The following is a 23,097-nucleotide window of genomic DNA, read 5'->3' as shown; positions in this document are numbered from 1 at the left end:
CTTGTAGACCAGGCTGGTCTCGAACTCAAAGATCGGCCTGCCTCTCGAGTGCTGGGACTAAAGGAGTACGCCACCACCGCCCAGCTAGCCTTATAATTTCTTACAATAGATTAATAAGTGTGACCTGAGAAGAGAATGTAGTACAGTACCTATAGAGTAAGGGACAGAAAGGAACATTCTATATATAGGGCAACTACTGTTCCTCCAAACAGATTTGTTACTAATCAGCTCTGACAATCAACTCTTAAGAAACATCAAATCTAGTAAAAGCTAGGGCTCCCCAACTTCAAGAGGTTCTCATTAAACGAACAAGATTTTCTCATCTCCAAACTAGCTTCAATCAAAACTAGGGACAGTAGAACAACCCACACCTAGGTGTAAACCCAAAGGAAAAGGAAGCTTCCACAAAGATTCTCCTGTGCACATACACGGAGATGCATCATTCAAATTAGCAAAACAAAAAACAAAACAAACAAACAAAAAAACCTAGAAAACAACTCATATAAACAGAAATTATGCATGGGCAAATAAAATATGACATAGCAAAAAAAATGTAATACAATTACAATTTAGTCCTACCAAGGAAGGAAATTGAACTTTGAACAATACATCATGCTTAGAAAAAAGATGCTAGATCCAGAACGCCACATATTATTTCATTTACATAAAAGAGCAATAATAAATAAGTGCATAAAGCTGGAAAGCAGATCAGCAGCTCTTAGGTGCTAGGAGGGGAAGCACATGTGGTTGTAAGAGAAGAGCAGACACTGAGCTGGAGAAATGGTTAATGGGTCAAGGGTCAAGAGTACTAGACTGCAATCCCAGCACCCAGATGGTGGTTCACAACTGCCTGTAACTCTAGTTCCAGAGAATGTGATGCCTCAGTGGCCTTTATGTGTACCTGTACTCATGTGCCCATGCTCATACATCCACACTATATTCTTTTTTTCTCGGAGGCAGAAAATACTTTGTATACTGACTACAGGATGCTACATGTGCAATTAGAGAGAGAGAGAGAAAGAGAGAGAGAGCGCTAGAAAGATGGCTCAGAGAGTAAGAGCATTGCTTGCGATGGATGGATGGATGGATGGATGGATGGATGGATGGATGGATATACATATAGATAGATATATCTTTAGAAAAATAAGAAAGAAAAATCAGAATGTTAAGGCATACACACTTTCCTGAGCAGAAGTAAAACTCAGTTCATTTAGTGTCAAATCATTAATTTTGCAAAGTACTAGCACTAGGGAAACTAGGAGAAAATATGGGAGGGGTTGACTTAAAATTACCCCAAGAAAATAAATTAGATTGAGCTGAGTCTATGCCAGCCTCAATTGCATTGTCCATAACATATATAGTACGGCATGCCATAATACAGACTCCATAAGGACCACAATTTTAACGTCTTTCAGGGAGAATTATTTTAATAAGAGTGGGCTATAGCTCCATAGCAAAGGGTCAAGGACTCTGATGAAGCATAATTTTCAGAAATGTAATGAGAGGATAAACAGTTTGTAGTAGTAGTAAGGAAAAAAAAATTCATTTGGTGAGGGGCATGATGAATATCTTTAATCAGACAGAGCCTCTAAATCCAGACTAACCATAGCTACACAGCAATACTCTGTTGAAAAATCAAAGTCACTTGGTAGAAAAAAAAAAATACTGAAATGAATAAAACCAACAATCCCCCCCACACACACACACACAGAAACATAACTGAACTTCTCAAAATTGCACACTAAGGAGATGGAGAACTTCTAGAAGGGGCAACATGCCAAGATTAAGCCTAGAAGTGATGCTGAAGACATACAGCCAAACTTCCTATCTTCTTCCATGTCATCAAATCCCACCCAACAAGATCCTGGTCCAATATAGATTCATAGCAACTTAGAGACTCTGAAACTTCTCTGTTTCAACACTCCAGATTGGGGGTAGGGAGGAAACGACACACACCACGACCACACATAGCAACTGTGCATGCACAGAGCACCAGAACTTACACCTGGAATGTGATACCTATGCTATGAGGCAGATACCTACACTGAGCATAAAGAAGCAAGTACCACCTACAGCAAATGACTTGCTTATATTTGAGGAAATAGCTGCAGCAGTGACCCTCAGAGCCTTTTAGCCCTTAAGGTTTGTCCTACTCATCTCACAAACAAGACACTTAAAGGCCAAGCTACCTAGCCTAAAACCCTTCCACTGAAAGACACAAAGGTAAAAGTGAGGTTTTAACTAATGAGTCCTTCACACCAAAGACAACTTCAGAGCACCCATTAAAGACTCCACATTAGGAGAAACCTCAAATATCCCATCTACTGGATGGGTATTTAAAAAGAGCCTTCTGGGGGTCATTCTTGCACTTAATTCATCTAAAGGCAGTAAACATACACAACAAATTATTAGTATTAAAAGGCTATGAAATGTTTTGCTTCTGCCTTCTTCTGTTATGACAAAGATAGGGTTTCTCTGTGTAGCCTGCGTGTCCGGAATTTGCTCTGTGGACCAGGATGCCATGAAGCCTTTGCCTTGCAAGTGTTGGGGGTGCTGGGACTAAAGGTGCAACCACACCTGACCATCAAATTGTATGCTTAAGTACAAATAATGTTTTATGTGTCAACTAGACCTCAATAAAATGGGGGTGGGGTGCATAGAGTATAAATTCCCTACTTTGTAATGTATATAAATACCTGGTTCCAACCAGGAAGTACCACTGAGAAGTATAAGGATTCTCATAGTCACCAAAAATGCATTCACAAAGGAAAAATTCTTTTCCTTAAGCAGCTAATCAGTGAGAGCCCCCACTTCACCCACCACAATTCACAGATGATACCAAGTAGAGTAAATCCTAAAGTAAAAGGCATTTCAAGAGCCAATTTTGACATCTGGTGTGGTTCTGTTTGGTTTCAATCAAATTCAAGCTCTTCCATGCACAGGAAGACTCTCATTGAGGCCATCCCTGAAAGGAGTGAGGGAAGAGGGAACAGGAAAGAGGGAACAGGGGAGGGGAGGGGCTCATTCTATAGGTTCTATAATTCTAGAGAACCCTAATATACGAACCAAGAACCCAAAGACCAGAGATGAAGGTTTAGGGGATGGCTTGGAGGTAGAGCACTTGCCTACTATGAGCAAAGTCTTGTGTTCCATCACTACCTACTAAAAACAAGAAGGGTAGGGTGCAGGATACCAATGATATGATTCATCTCCAATTATAGATTTATAAATTAAGGCTCTATAAAAAACCATCACTGAAGTTAATATCAAGATTAAAGCTGTTGTAAAATAGACTGATAAAAAGCAACCTCTGCCATCTTCAACATTTTTATTTTCTCATGTAGAGAAAGAGTTCCTAACAAAGTGAGAAACATCTACTAATTGTTGTTACTCTTACCCAGAAAGGCTTGAAGCTACAGGATGCCCTCCATCCACTATGTACCTCTTCTTTTTGAGAAAGTGGTTGCAAATCAGCAAAATGGCTCAATGGATAGAGGCACCTGGGAGAAGAAGAAGCCGCCCCCCACCCCAAAAAAAGGGAGAGGGCACAGCCCCAACTCTCACAAGTTGGTTATTGCTAAACTGGACATACCACAGAGCACATTAATCTCTCAGTTTGTAGATATTTCAAAATGTCCTAAAAGGAAGAAGGCTACAGCAAAATTTAAATAGTGATTTTGCAACTCATTGCTCCCTATCAACAATTCTAAATCGATTCTTGCCAGTTTTCCTAAATGATCCTGTCTACTTAAAAATGTATACTTGTAGAGTGCAAAGAGGCTGAATGCATACTCCAATATATCCAGTAAATATTGTAAGAAAAACTACTGTGAAGTCATCTTGATTCTGTCTTCCTCTATTATTTATCAACTTTTAAAAAACGTAACACCTTTCTCCTACTTCAGATCAGCAGTATCACATCCAAACCCCTTTTAGAAAATTACCCTCAAGAATATAAGTGATTTCAGAGATGGCTCAGAGGTTAAGAGCACTGACTGCTCTTGCAACAGTCCTCAGTTCCACTCCCAGCAACCACATGGAGGCTCACAACTATCTGTGATGAGATCTAGTGCCCTCTTCTGACATGTAGGCATACGTGCAGAGTGCTGTATACATAATAAATGAATCTTTTTTAAAAATTTAAAAATAAAATAAAAGTAATGGAAATATCTTCAAAGATCATGCAACCAAGATCAGGGAATAATGGAAATGAATAACAAAACAGATTTCTAAAATAAATAATGTAGTAGGGGGTGGGTTGTCCAGCCACAGGGACCCAACCAAATCAACACTGGAGGCTGGACTAGTTTATCACTTATAGTTCTGTGCTATTATCCCTTCAAGAAGGTCAATTCCTGAGGCTGGAGAGATGGCTGGCGGTTAAAAACACTGACTGCTCTTTCAGAGGACCTGGATTCACCAAGATGGTAGCTCACAACTGTCTGTAACTCCAGTTCCAGGGTATCTGAAACCCATGGAAAAACACCAAAGCACATAAAAAGAAAATAAATTTTAAGAAGGTCAATCCCAACAACAGTGTTTGCAACAGGTAAAAGAACTTGTAATATAAGCATTGTCATGACCATCCAGCTGTGCTGTCTAACCCCAGCACTGATACTACAGTACACAGCAACAGCTCTCAGAGACCAGAGCTGCCCTATCCACTGCAAGAGTGAGACTCAGGCATAATGGTACATGCCTCTGATCCCACTACTCAGGATGACTGTTGAGTTTTGGTCCAGCCTGGGCTGCATAATAAGACCCTGGGCAATAGGGGAGGGGAAGGAAGGGTAGAAGTTCTGCAGATCAGGAGTTTGAAGGGATAAAGTTAACTACAGCTTCAGGGTTACTAGAAACCAACTATTGGCGAGAAAAAACATGAGCATGACTAGATGGAAATGATGTTATTTTCTCCATGCCTGTCAGCAGCTTTGCTTCACAAAAATCAAGCCTGCGAGACACAACACGTATAGCCAAGACCATGGGAATGTCATGAGAACACAGCCTTGTTATGAGTACATGCGATCACATTCTTTTTGTACCTACCCAATACACCGTAGAACCCATGTAACATGTATGGCATGTGCAGATTATAAGACTGGTATGAGTGACTGCTAAAAGTCACTTGTGATTAGGGTTGTTGTAGTTAAAGCTGTCTCAAAAAAAACTAACCTCCAAGACACAAAAAATTAGTCTGTGAGTCTAGACAAATAATACATGCTACACAGTATCAGAGTAGAGTTGTGAGGCAGGATAAGTCAGCTTCATTTCCCTCTTTAAATTATCTGTGAAAGTATCCATCTTTTATCTAAGACTCCATCTCCTCATCCTGTGGCAAAAAGTTCAAGATGGGGCCTTTTCCTGCTTGTCTTCACTAGGACTCAAGATAAATGGCCTTATTTCCTTACCAGATCGCCTATCAACACTGTTACTTTCTCAGTCTTTCTGCCACCACCCCTCAAAAGCACCTACTTCCTGTCTCTACCTACTCTGGCTAACATGCCCTCCTTCACTGTCAACATTCTCTGAGTTCTACAGTCAGGTTGTTAGAAGACTTTTACCCATATCCTTCCAAGTAAGAACTGGCGGTAACATTTAAGTGTAAATGAATGGCAAGAAAAAGAGGTGCTGCCAAAGAAAAAATTCCAAATTAACATATTCATGACAATTACTTAAAACAAGCAAAAACTATATTAATACCGGATTGCTTTAATAGAAATCCACTAAATTATCTGCTTACTGATCTTTGCAAGTTCTCTTCACAGATGAGAAAGGATCAAAGAGGTCAGCAATTTATATCATTTTTTAAACAATTTACTAAACTTTATATGTACATAAAATAACAGTTTATGCTTTGCCTGCATGTTGTGTATGCACTACATGGGGTCTGATGCCAGAGGTAGGAAGGCATCATTGGATCTCCTAAAGTTGAACTCACAGTTGGTTATGAACCATGCCATGTTGGGTGCTAGAAACAAGTGCTCTTAGCCAGTGAGCCATCACTCCAAACCCACCTCTGGTTTAGTAAATAAAGATTTACATAACTGTTTGCCTATCATATTTTACTACTTTTACTCAAGATATCACAGAAAATGCATGTGTTGTTAATAAACCTGGACTCTATCGAAATGACACTAAAGCTAGACACAAAACTAGAGGAAACTCAATAGCAGCTCACATTAATCCATCTAGAAACACACATCTAATTCATGTACAGGGGTTATACTAGAGGTGATTAGAGTCTGGATGGATATGGGAAATGCAAGCTACATCTTTAATGTTCTAATTTCTTACAAAAATATACTCAGTAATTTCCCAAGAAATATGGTTAATATAAAAAATTAAATAATGAACTCTTAGAAACAACATTCTACTGAAATTTACCATTTACATGAAACTGTTTTCTGTGTCTTCAAACTAGTAAGATATCTATTCAAACCCAAATGAGTATATGTAAAGTGCCCGCCTCTAATAAGAAATTCACTGTGGAAAGCTATTATTTCTTGCACATAGACTCTTGCAAAACAATGCCATTTTTAATTCCTTTGATCCTTAGTACTCACGAGGCTTCAATTGTTCTGGAAATGAGCTATTCCAGAACATGACTCCAAGAAGCACACCTACAGCAGTAACAGAATGTCAACATGTCCCCATGAGGAGCTGTGGGCATCATAGCACAACAGAGAGGGAGGTGCATGGCCTGTGAAGAGTCTACGTCTTTGCAATAAAATCAAACAACTCTTTGATGAAAGACAAAACCCAAGAGGAGACATGTAATTTTCAGGACATCGAGGAATTGTGGAGTCTGACAAATGCTTGCTTTCCCAGAAGGAAAAGCAACATAAGAATGAGTCTCAATAAGCTGACATATGCTACATGACTATCACTAGGGCCAGGGTTTGCAGGAAGTATGTAGACTCAAAGATGATGAGACCTACACACACACCTAACAATGCATTCCTGAGTCTAAAAACATAGAGACAACTGAAGCCACAGAACAGAACAAGCACATCTGCTTCCCAGGAGATTTTTAACAGCTTCTGGTGCTCGGGACTTAAAGGTAATAAAACAACCCCAAAAGCGGGTGTGGTAGCTGGGTACTTGAATACTTGCCTAGCCTGACTTCATAACTAGCACTGTATAACAAGTCCAACATAACTCAACAATTTAAAAAAAAAAAAAAAGGCTAAGTCAAGGCCAGGCACAACAGAACAAACCTTTTCCCCATCACTTGAGAGACAGGGAAGCAGGCATCTCTGAGTTTGAGGCCAATCTATTTCTTCCTACTTGCAAAGGGAACACATTGAGAAATAACTTGCACATTCCTCACAAACTCTAGTAGAAGATGAATCCTACCACCATGCCATCACCACCACTCAGAGGGGCTAGCTCTGTATGTCATGATCTGTTCAATATTATTATCTGCAGAGAAAGAAGGCTAACTCAACAGATCAGAAAGAACAGAACACATTCAGGAAGGTCAGGGAGGCCTAAGACTACAGTATAGAGTTCAGGCACAAGAGGTATGAAGCACTATGTACAAAGCCAAGAACCTGAGTCATGAGGATGGAGAAATAGCTCCGTGGTTAACAGCACTGACTGCTTTTCCAGAGGACCCTGGTTCAATTACCAGGACCCACATGGCAGCTCACAACTGTCTATAATTCAGTTCCAAGGGACATGATACCCACAGCAAAATGTCAATGCACATAAAATAAAAAATAAAAGAACTTAAGCCAAATTCTAATAGGACCAGGTGAACAACAGGTGTGGGTCCCAGAAAACAGCCTCCACGTTCCTTTCCTCAAGCAATTTCTACTGAGATCAAAACAAACATCTGTCTCCTCGAAACACTACATTCACTAGAGTCCTCAGAGACTCTTCATACTTTGTCTACTCAGCACCCCTGAAGTCAACTCACAAGAGAATAGCAAGATACAGAAATCTAAAAATATCCTCTAAGACCACCGCCATTTTCACCCTCACTTTCCCTCAGAAATGAGACTATTCTTTTAAGTCTTGCCCTAGACTTCAAACTCCTATCCTAAGAGAAAGTACACACTGGAAAGTCAACCATTCCAGCATAATCCCAAAAACCTCATTCTGGGGTCAACAAAACCCAGCTTGTCTGAGAGGCCTAAGGTGTCATCCACAACAAGACTATAGAGCTCAAGGCTGTTTCTGTTTATGGGGAACACAGGTCCCAACAACCCTTGAAAAGAAACTAGACTTGCAAGGAACATATTTTCTCCTCTTCTATGCAAGCAGTCACTTGCTATGAGGTTATTCTGAGCCAATAAAATCAAGATGTGAGTCAAACAGTCACCTAGGTATCAAAATAGAACTGAAATCAGAACAATACACCCACCTCCACACCCAACTAAGATACAAAAATTGAACCTTGAAGATTAGCAGGTCTATAGTAAAGAGGGAAGGGGGTGTTGCAAAGGGAGAAATAAACTGATGAGGCATACCAGTTATGGTCCTATGGCAGAAAGTGGACATTAGGTAAAGCCTGAGATATTCTAAAAAGTTATGGTTAACACTAATGTGTCAATGATGGCTTCTTAGTTCAGGCCAAGGTAGCATGTAAGATGGTAGCAATTATGGAAAGATAGGTGAGAATTATGTAAGAATTCTGCTATTTGTGCAATTTTCTCTAAATCTGATTTTTCAGAAACAAAGTGTATTTCTACAAATTACCAGGCATGTAAATTAAGGGGGGGGGGGGAAGAAACCCAGTGAGAACAGTCCAGAGCTGACACAAATGTCAAAATGAGTAGATGTGGTCTTGAGTATAATTCTACTTCCATATTCAAAACATAAAGGACATGAAGAAAACATAGACTAAAATGAACCTCAAAGATGAAAATGACACTTTGTGAGATGAACAAAACACTAGTTGTGAGTCAGTCAGAGATGAATACTCAGGAAGGATCAATTGCTCAAAACAATAGCACATCACCCCTCTAAACTGTACACTGAGGAGGTGGCTACAGAAGCAAACAGGAGGCACTAGCGAGCTGAGGGATAGCTCCAGCATTGCAACGCACGTGGAGATTGAAGGCAGGAAAAAAGAATAGAAATAAAAAGCCAGGTAGTTTTAATAAAAATCTTAAAACTATAAACTAAGCAAGCAAGAACATGAAAAGGCACATTGTAGTACATAGCTTTTTTTTTGGGGGGGGGGGCCCCACAAGCAACTGCCACACAACTTAAGAGAAGCTAGAGGATGAAGCCAAGCAGAGAGGAATCACGATTAGAGACAGGTCAGAATGTGTGAAGTCCTGAGGAGAAATATCCATAAAGCATCTTCCAAATGCAAAAGCTTGCATGACACAGTGAATACAACCCAAAGCACTGTGTTTACTTTAAATGAAAGACATAGATATACCAATTACCTCGGTAAAAGGGAGACACACAAACATATATGTGTATGTATGTGTATATAGACATGCTTATTCAAAGGGGAAGACTGTCAGAGGGGAATCTTTTTATTATTTATTTGTTTGTTTGTTTGTTTATTGTGCACTGTTGTTTTGCCTATGTAAGGGTGTCAGGTCCCCTGGAACTGTAGTTACAGATAATTGTGAGCTGCCATGTTGACTGCTGGGAATGGAACCTGGGTCCAGAAGAGTTTTTAAGGTAACTTACTAAATAAAGAACACAAGAAAAGAAAATCAGTAAAGATAGAAATTGTTGGTGTCTGAAGAATAAATAATGCACTGAGAAATATTACTTGAACAATACAACTTTTAGATATGTTTTTCATGTATTTTCTACATTGATTAAGAAGTATATGACCAATGGATCTCTGTGAATTCAAGGCCAGCCTAATCTACTCACTCGTTCCAGGACAACAAAAGAAAAACACTGTCTAAAACAAAAAAGTGGAAGTATGATTGTCATCATCCTCCATGACGCTCCAGGAAGAAGTTCAGAAGCACTTACTGTGGACAGGAACCATGGGCAGAAGTATGCATCAAAAGCATACCTGCCCTACCTGAAACTGGAGGACTTAGCTGCTACCAAAACAAATGTAACAGTTGATCCAGCAGAGAGCAAACTCATAGAAACCCTACCATATGGCAGCCACAAACCCAGAAACTGTACATCCTATACACTCACAAAACCTCACACTAGGGAAGGGGAAATGACAGAGTTTGACCTATTACATAATGTAGGTAAGAAAATGCTCTGTAACTGACATCCAGGTGGCCTAATCTGTATCTAAAGCAATCCATCCAGTCAATTACCTTCAGCCAGTCCTCTACCGGTCTCCTTAACCCAAAATTCCTTTTCTAATCTATGGCTTTTTCTTCAAACTTTATCCATAATAAACAATACAAAAACCCACCCAGGTGTACTCATTGCTGGAGCCTTCCACAAGCCCAGACCTGTTCCTTATCCCACACTTCCTCCATGAGAATCTTGACTGACTCGTTGAAGTTGATATATTCTCGCTATCTGCCCTCTTATCCTTCACTGAAGATACTAACAGTTGTTTGTACACCATGGATACTTATAAATGGGGAGGAAATAGATCAAAAAAGGAGAATAACCTTTTTTTCTTTTCTTGGTTTTTTTTTTTTTTTTTTTTGAGACAGGGTTTCTCTGTGCCTTTGGAAGCTTTCCTGGAACTACTCTTGTAGACCAGGCTAGTTTAAAACTCACAGAGATCTAATTAAAGGCTTGTACCACAACTACCCAGCAAGAGAATAACTCTCACCATCCAACCACCCCCACAGGGTTTCTCTGCATTGCTTTGAAGCCTGTCATGGAACCTCCATCTGTAGACCAAAATTGCCTGGAACTCAGAGATCCACCTGCCTCTGCCTCTGCCTCCCGAGTGCTGGGACTTAAGTGTGTGCCACCAACACCCAGCTGAGAGTAACTTTTTTTTAATCTAACTTTTTCCCTTCTTTTGCAATTGTGAGACAGGATCTAATGTAGCCCTGGTGTACCTCACAATGACTGAGGCCAAGGATTAAAATTCAAGTTTTGAACCTCCATTTTCCACCTCTAGAATGGCCAGGATTACATTATGGATCTATATGCCTCAACCCATTTTCAGGCAGTGTTATGAATTAAACCCAAGCCCTCTGGTATGCCACACTGGTGGTCTTCCTGTTAAGCTACATCCATGTAAAGAATCACCAGCCAGGCCGTGGCGGCACACACTTATGGGGGTGGGGGACTGCGCTCTCAGAGGCAGGTGAATCTCTGAGGTCAAGGACAGCCTGGTCTATGGATTGAGTTCCAGGGCAGCCAGGGCTACACAGAGAAAAACTGTCTCAAAAAACAAACAAACAAAAATTACCACTATGATAGGAGTAAGTGAACTTCAAAGGGTATAGCCCAAAAAACTTCACAAAGAAAGCTCTTATAGCAGAGTCTAATTAATCCTGAGAGTTACAGAAACAAACAAAAACCGTAAAAGTGTATTCCTATAGTTATGGCTGTGATCCCAGCACTCTGAGTTGAGCTGGAAAATTCTGAATTTGAAACAAAGAAAGAATCTGTCCTGGGAAAATAGAAAAAGGAAGATGGTTCCTGAACCACAGCTCTTGATGGATTAGCTCCCAACCACATTAACAATGCACAGGAATACTACGTGGCACCTTTGTAATAGATTTCACCAAACAGTAATCTTCATGCAAAGGAAGACTAGATAGAGGAAGGCTACTTTATAGCTACACTACCATTAAATCCAAGTAAATCAAAGGGTCCTTTTTTTTTGGGGGGGGGAGGGCCGAGTGTTGAATGCACATAACAGGGTCTATCTGACCTGTTCTCTGTTCTTTAATGACACAGCTTTATCTTAAACCCTTAACCCCAGAACTCAGAAAGCAGGGTGCAAGCAGATCTCTGTGAGTTCGAGGTCAGCCTAGTCTACAGAGCAAGTTACAGGACAGCCAGGGCTACACAGAGAAACCCTGTCTCAAAAACAAAACAAAAACAAAAAGACTACAATCCCACACTGGAAAATAAATCCCTGGTTTCCTTCAAGTCTGACACCACTCTCACAAGTCCTAACACAACTCAATATATTAAAAGCCAACTCTTAGACACATTAAGCCTGAAAAGACCAAGTTCATATATGGCACTCATACTTAACAATAAAACTCTTATATATACAATAACCTTAAATAACATTGTACATTATTATTACACAATACATGGCCAAAAGAGTTTCCTGCGCTATTTTTTTCAAGATTCATTTATTTTACTTTATGTCATGAGCATTTTGCCTGCATGTGTTGGATCCCCTAGAACTGGAGTTATAGACAGTTCTGAGTCATTGAGTGGGTGCTGGGAATCCAATCTGGTTCCTCTGCAAAAGCATAAAAAGGTGACACAAGCAAGACCAGCCTGAGAATGCTGTACAAAGCACTCACGTATATCACACAGCTAGTGTGCATCCAGATTCAGGGCCCTGCAGCACGTAACTTGACACTCTTTCAGGACCAGGGCTCCAAAATCCAGATAAACCATCTATACCTTGACCCCTTTCATCAATAAATGAAGTGTTTTTAAAAGGTCAAGAAGCCAAATGTTGTGTGAACAAAGAGATCTGTAGTAGGTTGATAGGATATCTACATAGTGGAATATCATGGTTAAAAGGAAATGAGCTCCAAGGCCAATTGGCAATTCTTAAATGCCTATTAGCCCATTAAAAAAGGTAACAAGGTCAGGCATGGCAGATATGCCTTTAATTCCAGGACTCTGGAGGCAGAGGCTAACCAGTCTCTAAGAGCTATAGGCAAACCTGGTCTACATAGTGAGTTACAGGTCAGGTCAGGCAGGGCTGTATAAAGAGACCCTGTCTCTAAAACAAAAAAATAGGGGGGTGGGGGGTAGGGAGACATGGCTGCATAACATAGGATTCTATCTAATTCAAGACAAACTGCAAAGTAAAATTGGTCCACAATGGTCCAGGGGTCAGGGGGAAAGGGTCAAACTGTCAGAACATGGATGACATTTATAGCAATAAAACTGGCCTTTTTTGATACTACAAAGCAGTGGTTCTCAATCTTCCTAGTGCTGCAACCCTTTTAATATAGTACTTCATGTTGTGGTGACCCCCAAACACAAAATGATTTTCATTGCTACCTCATAATTGTAATTTTGCTGTTATGAACCATAATGTAAATATCTATGTTTTCCAAAGGTCTTAGGCAACCCTATGAAAGATTCAACAATCCCATAGGGTTTGCAGACTCAGAATCCCTCCTATGAAAGGATGGCAATGTTCCCCCGAGGAAGGACCTTGATAAAACTCCTATGGATTTTACTGTGAACCTTTCTCTGGTCCTTCTTCAGAGAGAATATGGTTTGAATAGGTATGGGTTTAACACTTGACCAATAGGGAGTGGCACTATTAGGAGATGGGGCCTTGTTGGGAGGAAGTGTCACTGTGTGGATGGGCTTTGAGGTCTCACATATGCTCAAGCTATACCCAGTGCGGGAGAGTTCACTTCTTGTTGCCTATGAATCACGACATAGAACTCTCGGCTACTTTTCTAGTACCATGTCTGCCTACATGTTGCCATATTTCTTGCCATGAAGATAATGGACTAAACCCGTGAAACTGTAAGCCACCCCCAATGAAATGTTTTCCTTTTAAGAGTTGCTATGGTCATGGTGTCTCTTCACAGCAATAGAAACCCTAACTAGAACAGGCACCCGTGCCGGGCAATGGTGGCACATATCTTTAATTCCAGCACACGGGAGGAAGAGGCAGGTGGATCTCTATGAGTTAGAAGCCAGCCTGGTCTACAAAGCTAGTTCCAGAACAGCTGGGGCTGTTACATAGAGAAACCCTATCTCAAACAAACAAATAAACCAACAAAAAACAAAAACCTATGGCCTTTCACACTGGATGGAAGGGATGAAAAAACAAAACAAAACCAAAAAAGACGTTTAGAGATCTACAGGAAACAGATTCTGAATTGATGCTGATTCTGAGAGAACCCAAGAAACATTGTGGCTCTTCAGTTAAATAAAAAAGGCGGCTTTTGAAGGTTAGTGATTAATGAAGTAATGGCTAAAATCTGACTCACAATAGATCCAGTGGATCCCAGAAAAACCTGTTTTTATTTTTCCACTTCTAGAATGTATGATTGGGGTAGATATACTTACATGTTGGCAGAATTATCACACTGATTCCCTGACTGGGGAATGTGTGCTGTATGGTTGGAAAATCTGAATAGAAGCCTTTTGAGTTGCCTATGTTGAGGAAAATAGTCAATCAAAAATACGGTCACATCCCTGGAGGAACTGCAGAAATTAGTGCTACCATCAAGGGCTTGAAAGATGTAGGAAGTGGTGGTTCCCACCCTCTCTCTCTCTCTCTCTCTCTCTCTCTCTCTCTCTCTCACACACACACACACACACACACACACACATCTGGCCAGTGCAGAAGACAGATGGATTGCTATCAAAAACTCAATCAAATAATGACTCCAATTGCAGCTGCTGTACCAGATGTGGTGTGGTGTCTTAACTTAAGCAGATTAACACATATCCTGGTACATGATATGCAGCTGTCCATAAAGACTACTAGAAGTAATCTGTATTCAGTTGGGAAGTGTAGCAGTATACTTTTACGGTTTTAAATATCAAGGATATTAACTCTCCAACCCTGTGGGATAACTTAGTTTGAAAAGATCATGATCATCTGTATCTTCAAAGTAACCATATTGGTCTACTAGTTAGTGATAGCATTATTCTGACTGGACCAAGTGAACAAGAGGTAGCAATCACTTTGGACTTATTGGTTACACATATGTACATCAGAGGATGGAAAATAAAGCCAACCAAAGTACAAGGGCTTTCTACCTCAGTGAAATTCTTAGATGTCCAATGGTATAAGGCATACAGAAATATTCCTTTTAAGGAATATCTGGCCCCTCTTACCACCAAGAGAGAAGCATAATGGTTGTTAGTGGGCCTATTTAGATTCTGGAGACAGCACATTCCTCACTTGGGTATGTTATTCTGGCACATATAACAAGTGACTTAGAAAGATGCTAGCTTTCTGGGGGGCCAGAACAGGAGAAGGCTCTTCAACAGGTTTAGTCTGCTGACCAAGCTCTTCTACCACTTGGGACCATATGATCCAGTAGACCTGAAGGCACTGAAGGTGTCAGTGGCAAGCAGGGATGCTGTTTGGAATCTTTGGCAGATGTACAGGTGAATCAAAAGGGGGACCTTTCGGATGTAGGAGCAAAGCTCTTCTGCCATCTTCTGCAGACTATTCTCGCTTTTAGAGACAGTTTTGGGCTGCTATTGGGCTGTACTACAAACTGAATGTTTGACAATGGACCATTCAAGTTAACATGCAACATGAGCTGGTAGGACATACATCATCAGGCCCAAGCAAGTTACATGAAGAACTTGCCCAAAAACTTAGGCTTATCTCCTTTTACAATGCTGTTTGCTGCCAAGCATGAACCTATAGCTTCCTGGAATGTGCCCTATGATTGGTTGACTGAGGAAGGTAAAATTAAGGCCTGCATTACTGATGGTTCTGCATGTTATTCAGACACTGCCCTGATGTGGAATGTCCTTCTGTGTGCTGAGAATATATGGTTATCTTAGTGGTTGATGAATAAAGCTGTTTCAGCCAATGGACAAGCAGGATGTAGCCAGGCAAGAAGGATAGGCAGGGCTACCAAACTAAGAGAATGCCAGAAAGAGGAACTCTAAGTGAGGGGAGGGAGAGAGGGGGAGAGGGAGAGAGGGGGAGAGAGAGCGCATATAGCTGCCAAAGAAGAAAGAGGCAGGAGCATCACTGGTAAGCCAAGATACACAGATAATTAATAAGTCTCCATGTCATCATCATTTGTGAGCTGGTAGTTCAACTACATACACATCAGCTTACCTATATTTACTGAAGATTAAATATCACACACCCAAGTTTCACTCCGGTTTTCAAAGTACTACAAATATGAATTATCACAATTACACTGCTCACTCCTAGACTGAGGGATATATGAGAACCCATCTTTAACAGGAGAACCACAAACCAACTTAAACTGTTTTTATTTAAAACTCAAGAGGGTCTGGGTATGCAGCTTAGGGGTAGAGTGCTTACATAGCATTAGTGAGGCACTTAAGTTCAATCTCTATATACACACATCATTTCCAAAAGGAAGTGATTGATAGGTTCTCCTTTCTGTACCCTGCCCTAGCAATAAGGTGAAATACATGGCCTAAAATCACAGTCTTGAGCTCAGAAGCAACCAGTGTCACATGATAAGCAAGAGGATAAAACACAAACACTTCATTCACTGTTTACTAGTTACTTCTCAATGAGCTTGATTGAATTCGTCCCCCAGAAGATGTACTCTAAAAAGAATTTTCATTGGCTTACAACAAATGCCCTCTTTAGCAACAAAAAGAAAACAAAGTAATCACCATAAACTTATTAAACACCAATGTACAAGTTAACCATCTCATCTTGCCCCCATACTATGCTGCAGTCTTAGCAAAACACATGCCACTGGGATGCAAGGTCCTGAAGATCTACTCAGGGAAGATTCTCCTTGCACCTAACTCTATAATAGGGTTTCTTCTAAGAGCTTCTTGATGCAACAGACGTATTACAGAGAATCCCAACTGATTTCTAGCAATATTACAGCCAGAACACATCACAGTCTTAAGTCTGGGTGTGGCCTGTCTTGTTTCTTAATTGTGAAAAGACAACAGTGGTTTTATTCCCCTGGCAAAAGTCCTTCATGACCTTTAATTCTGAGTTACACACATGTGTAACCATTTCCAGAACAGACACACCTTGTGCCAGCAACTCAATCACGGCACAGGCATTTCCCCCTGGCATACTTGCAGGAAGGGCACAGGCTTGAAAACTACTTGCTCTTTCTGAACACCTGCTACAAAAAGAGAGATATATACCCTCGATGCCCACTCTGGATCCTATATCCAGAGGTTGAAGAAGTCACTACCCCCCCCCCCAGAAAAAAAGTGTGGAAGCACCACCATGAACTGTGAGAAGGCAACCTTCTTATCTACATGAAACCACCTTCATTTAGTACACACAAGCAAGAGGAAGACAAAATAGTGCTTATGATTTAAGGGACAGGAAGCAGACTGCAAAAAAGGACAGCACAAGTGGCCAGAGTATGCCAGAATACACTAGAACTCTGTGGCCAGCATCTGACTGGATAAAAGGGTAAAACAAATGCTCCTTTAGAGAAAAGAAGCCCAGGTGACCTTTGAGCTGACATCTAACCATAGCACAGGACAGAGATAGCATCCAGGAACAGGCTTTATCTACAACACAGGTATCTGCCCTCCTGAAGGTAAAAGGAAGAGCACAGCAGAGGAAAAGGTAAGATACTTAAAAGTAATGCAGACTAGGAGAGGTTCTAATAGGTTGAATGAAAAATGCCCACAATAGCTAAATGGTAGTGGAGCATACCTGTAATCCCAGCACTCAGGAAGCAGAGGCAGGAAGATCTCTGTGAGTTCAAGGCCAACCTGGTCAACAGAGTGAGTTCCAGGACAGCCAGAGGTGTTACACAGAGAAACCCTTATTTTGTTTTGTTTTGTTTTTGTTTTTGTTTTTTTTTTTGGGGGGGGGCGCTCCTAAAAGATCAAGTCTTTGAATACTTGGTCTGCAATTAGTGACTATTTGGAGAGTTGCTTATTGGAGGAACTGTATCACAGGAGACAAGCTTTGAGAGCTCATAACTTTATTCTAGTTCTAGTTCCACTAAAGTTTAAGATGTAATCTCTCAGCTTCCTGTCTGCCACAATTCCACATAACAGTGACAGATTCTTATCCCTCTGAAACTGGAAGCCAAAGTAAACTCTCTCTTCCATAAACTGCTTTTGGTTATGGTGTTTTATCACAGCAACTGAAAAATAAGTAATACAGAGCCTAAGACTTAAGAGTTCTAAGACTTAAGACAAAGGTTAAGAAGCAACAGGAATGCCAGGCATGGATGGAACACACCTTAATGTCAGCTCTCAGGAGACAAGAGACAGGCGGATCTCTGAGTTCAAGGCCAGCCTGATCTACATGTGGAGTTTCAGGACAGCCAGGGATACACAGAAACTCTATGTCATCCCCCGGCTCAAAAAAAGGGAGGTGACAAGAAAACACTAAGAAGCTCATCAAGAGCACATCAAGGCTCTATAAATGGTAGGAAATGACATTCAGGAAGCCCAAGAACACTAACCAGCCTTTCCCAGTGATCTTTCTACAGTTCCCATTCTAACTCCAGGGTAAGATAGTAGCCACATAAACAGCTAGAAAATTAACTCCTTTATTTAGCAAACAGTCAAACTGATAAATTACTAGGTAAAGAAGCCAAGCACGGTGACAGCATGCCTGTAATTCTAACACTAAGGAGGCTGAGACAGGTGATTGCCATAAATTCAAGGCCAGCACAGCCTAAAGAAACACTATGAGAAAATAAAAAACAACTTCAATAAATATTGGTATAATTAGGTTTCTAATAATTATTTTATGTGTATGGGTATTTTGTCTGTATGAATGTCTTTGTACCACTTTTGTGCAGTACATTTAGCTGGAAGCCAGACATGTTATCGGATGCCCTGGAACTGAAGTTACAGATAATTGAGACATCATGTGTGTGCTGAGAATTGAGTTCAGGTCTTCTAGAAGAGTAGTCAATCCAACACTCTTAATTGCTGAGCCAACTTTACAGCCCTGCTATGCGTATTATTTAACGAAATGAAGTGTGCTTTGCTACCTTCAATGTACCAGAAGTCCTGCTACACCAACACTCCTAGACATTCTAGGCGTAAGGTGTAGGGTTCCCTACCTCCAGCCCTGCTGCTCTAGAAGGTCCCTCCAATGTACTTAAAACATTATGCCAGGCAAAGTACCTATTTTTGCTGTCCTTGAGGATGGAGGACTGTGCATTAGCAAATATATGTGGCTTGCTCATAGTCTGTACTTTCAAGGATACTAAGACAGAAAGCATGTCCCATACACTCTTTTATATGACTTATAATATTAACACTGTAGCAAATAAACAATGACTAATTTTGCTGAGCACGATGATGTGTATCCATAGTTCTAGCCTAGCACCCAGAAATCAAAACTAGGAGGATCTCTTCAGCCTTGAAGTTCAGAGATATCCTGGGCAACATGAGACACCAGTCTGCAGGCTGAATGTGGTTAACTAAAGAATTCATACATGTGAAGCATTCATCCTGTATCATTGAGCTGTGCTCCTAGTCTTATATTTGTTTATTTTGATTTAAATTTTATTTATCTAGACAAACCCTAGGTTGGCCTCCAATTTCTGATCCTCCTGTTTCAAAAAAAACAAAAACATAAGAATTCCTCAGCAACTAAGAGTACTGTTTACATTCCTAGCATCTACATGGCAGCTGACAACTGTATGTAACTCCAGTTCCAAAGGATTCAACACACTCTTCCAGTCTCTGCAGGCAACAGACATTCACGATACACAGACATACACCTATACACAAAGTAAAATAAATGATGTGTACACATACAAAAGAAATCCAAGGTTTCTTTCATTTAAGCAGCACTGTCTTTATTATCGTTCCATGCCATACCATTTTCAGAAACCAAAATATTGCTGGATGTGGTGGCACATGCCTGTAATCACAGAAAAGGAGCCATCTAAATAGTACAATCATGAACTGGAAGCCAATTTGAGCTACATTATCAAGACTCTTCAAAACAAAAAACAAAGCAAAACACAGCAGCCAAGTGGTGGCTGTACACACCTTTAATCCCAGCACTCAGGAAGCAAAGGCAGGTCAAATCTGTGAGTTCATACCAGCCTGATCTACAAAACAAGTGTGAGAACTAGGGCGATAGGGCCATGGGGGCGGGGGACACAACAGACACAACTGCTGACCAAGACAACAGTTGATGTACTATAAAACCTTCAGAGTTGGAGAAATGGGTTAGCGGCAGTTAAGGGTGCTTTTTCTTGCAGAAGACCTGGGTTCAATTCCCAGTACCCATATGGCAGCTTACAATTATGTGTAACTCTAGTTCCAGGGGCTCTTATATCCACTTGTGACCTCCTTGACAGTCAAGCAAGCAAATGGTGCATGAACAAACACATAAGTAAAACATTCATACACAAAAATAATTTTTTTCTTCAAATTAACTTTATCTTCCCAGAGCCCAGACCAAGTAGGCCAAGCCTACAGCTTGTTGACTAAAGATCTTAATATGATTTTATCCTAATTAGAGAAATACGTCCCTAGAATAATGAAATATTAACAATCAAATTTCACTAAAAAGATAAATAGCATTTTGCTTCTTGGTTACTACTGTTCTTTTCTTCTTCATTTTGAACAGTGGCCCACTGCAGTTTACAAAATGGATCTATCTTCAAGCCTAAAAATTTCTACCCTGGGGGAAAAAACAATCCCACTGCCAGGCTAGCTTCTACCAATTGCTAACACTCTGTAATAGCTGAAGACCTGCAGTCAGTTTCCTTTCTTTTTAATCTCTCCCTCCCTTCCCTCTGGTTTTTCAAGACATGGTCTCACTCGGGCTGTCCTAAAACTCACTATGTAAATCAGGCTAGTCTCTAACTCAGATTCACCTCGCTGCTTCTCTAGCACCACCACACTCAACTCTTTCGCTTTTTAAATTTGTATGTACAGTCTAGATATATACAAGGGCATTGCATGTATACCTGGTATTCACAGATCCTGGGTCCCCTGGAGCTGGAGTTATACATGGTTGTATTATCATCGTGTGGATTCTGAAAACTAAACCCAGATCCTCTAGAAGAAAGGCAAATGCTTTTAACCATGAACTACCTCTCCAGCCCCCTTGATTTCCTTTCCTTGAAGAAATCCAAGGAAAATAAAAACAAGTCAGATCCATTTCAAAGGGGCCAAACTTAATGATGACCAAGATAAGAGAATAAGAAAATTCTCAAAAGAGGTGTGTGTGTGTGGGGGGGGGGGGGGGGGGGGGGGATTCTGTTAAAATAACATAAAAGATAAAGTATTTGAGGCTACTTGCTTGAAAACAATAGCTGGGCAAGAAATGAAAACCTAATATATGCCAAGAATTTTTCTTGCCACTTACCGATTCTTCCATTAAAGAGAAACATATTAATATGCCAACCATAATGAGTATCTCAGGAGAAACTTTTTTCCCATGGTGGGACCCAAAGCCAATTGGGCCATTATAGAGACAGATGTCCCTATTCTCAGATACACACCAGTCATTCTCAAGAGGTTTGGAACATATCAGCCAAAGATCCCATTCCTCCCAACTAATCACACAGCCCTGGCCTCAAGCCAGGAAAACCATGAAAATTACAACTCTCCCCATAACACTTGCCAAACCAGCAGCACAAGATGCCAGGTCACAAGCCCCAGACCTGTCCTGATCATTTTCAGAACTATTCTACATAATAAAAGTTGATACAACTTGCACATAGTACTAAAGAAACACAGCAACTGCTGGGTCTACAAACTATGTGGAGATGGTAGAAGAATCAAGTTTATTTTGTAGACAAGACCATCAACTTAGTACTTTTTGAACAAAATCACTCTCACAAGAAACAAATTCTATCAGGCCCAAAAGCAAATGTAGAAGCAATACTCACAGATTCCATGGCTGGGTGGGGGGGAGGAGGAAAAAAATCAATGTTGCTCAGGGCTGGTTATAAACTCCAGCAGGGCAGTACGTTCTGAAAGGAGAAACAGGAAGAACAAATTAGTCAACACTAATCTCCTCTTCTAGCTCCGTTTACAGTTCTAGTGTCTTTCTACCTGGACCAACCATAATATAACAAGATGTTACTAAGGTACAGATTTAGCTGGTCTGGAGTTAGAAAGGTCTCACAACTGATGGTTTGCTTTACAGCAGTGATTACTCTCAACACTAAAAAACAAGGTCCCACAGGACAGAGTGAAGAAAAGACCCACCATTATTATTTGATGGCCTGGGTTGGTTTGGCTTCCCTCCCCTAGGTAAAAACTCAGAACTCAGCTTACTTCATCTTCACATAAAGATTATCACAAACTGCTATCAATAAGCTAAGATAGAGCTTAACAGAAATCCAAACAACATAATTATCAAACCTTTATCGAAGGCTTACATTTTTGTGTCCTCTATGAAATTCTTGTTAAAACTTCCTGTGCATCCTTCCTCAATCCACGGCAGCTTGCCCACCTGCAACCCCTCTCCACCCTGCACCTCTCTAGGACTATGCTTGAGGTCCAGTACAAAAATCTTCCTAGTCACTGATTAGCTATCATCCAGAATAGGACAACCCATTGGCTGTACTCATGCTTCACGTCCTTAATCTAGTTTCATACTCATTATCTAGAGAGGGTGCCATTTTCAAAGTCACAGAATGCAATTCAAAGACCAGGTGTTATAGCTCCAGTGCATGGGATATGGAGCCAAAAGAATCAAGAGTTCAAGGTCACCCTTGACTAGATGATAAGCTAAAGACTTACAGGAGGTCCTTCTTTGGAAATAAAAACTTCAAAAATGGTGGCTGTGGGAGCTGGAATAATGAATGGATCGGGTGTTAAGAATACTGGTTACTCTTCTAGGAGCTAAGTTTGATCGCTCACACCCACATGGTAGTTCACAGTCTATAACTCTAGTTTCATGGACTCTAACACCCTCTTCAGGCCTCTTTAGGCATCAGACATGCACATGGTACTCAGACATACATGTAGGTAAAACACCCATATGCCAAAAGAGAAGGAAGGCAGGAAGGGGGACAAGTACAGCAACCTACCAAAGTTAATTTGATGTTCTTCCCTACACAACTGATGGGAGGGAGGGGAATTTGAGTGCCTGAATATCTTATATGGGATCAAAATTGTGGCTGGGGTGTTTTGGAATATTAGATGTAGATGTGTCCTCTACAAGGTAAGCACATGGTGGTATGCCAAGTGGCTCAACAAAGTTGAATACATGGCAAATTGTTCCAGAACAAGTTACAAGTAAGCCCATACCCAGCAGCTCATTCCACAAAACAGGTTCTCTCTAAATTTTTTTTAAAAATTATTCATTAATATTTTATGTATATGAGTATTTTGCCTTCATTATTTGTGTATGTACCATGTGCGTGC

The 23,097-nt window shown here is 40.6% G+C and overlaps 1 protein-coding gene across 2 annotated transcripts in view; it reads right to left on the bottom strand.

The window, feature by feature from the left end:
- Positions 1–21,664, bottom strand: part of Ankrd11 (ankyrin repeat domain containing 11) — an 88,231-nt gene extending 66,567 nt beyond the window's left edge. The window contains exon 1 of one of the 2 annotated variants that reach the window (XM_051201341.1): positions 21,612–21,664. The gene's annotated coding sequence lies outside the window, so the exon portion shown is untranslated. The remainder of the gene's footprint in view (positions 1–21,611) is intronic. The other variant, XM_051201342.1, reaches the window with a different exon arrangement.
- Between the last annotated feature and the right edge of the window lie 1,433 nt (positions 21,665–23,097).

The sequence above is a fragment of the Phodopus roborovskii genome, unplaced genomic scaffold (genome assembly GCF_943737965.1).
Source record: "Phodopus roborovskii unplaced genomic scaffold, PHOROB, whole genome shotgun sequence".
Taxonomy (NCBI): Eukaryota; Metazoa; Chordata; class Mammalia; order Rodentia; family Cricetidae; genus Phodopus; species Phodopus roborovskii.
This window is presented reverse-complemented; position numbering and strand designations above follow the sequence as displayed.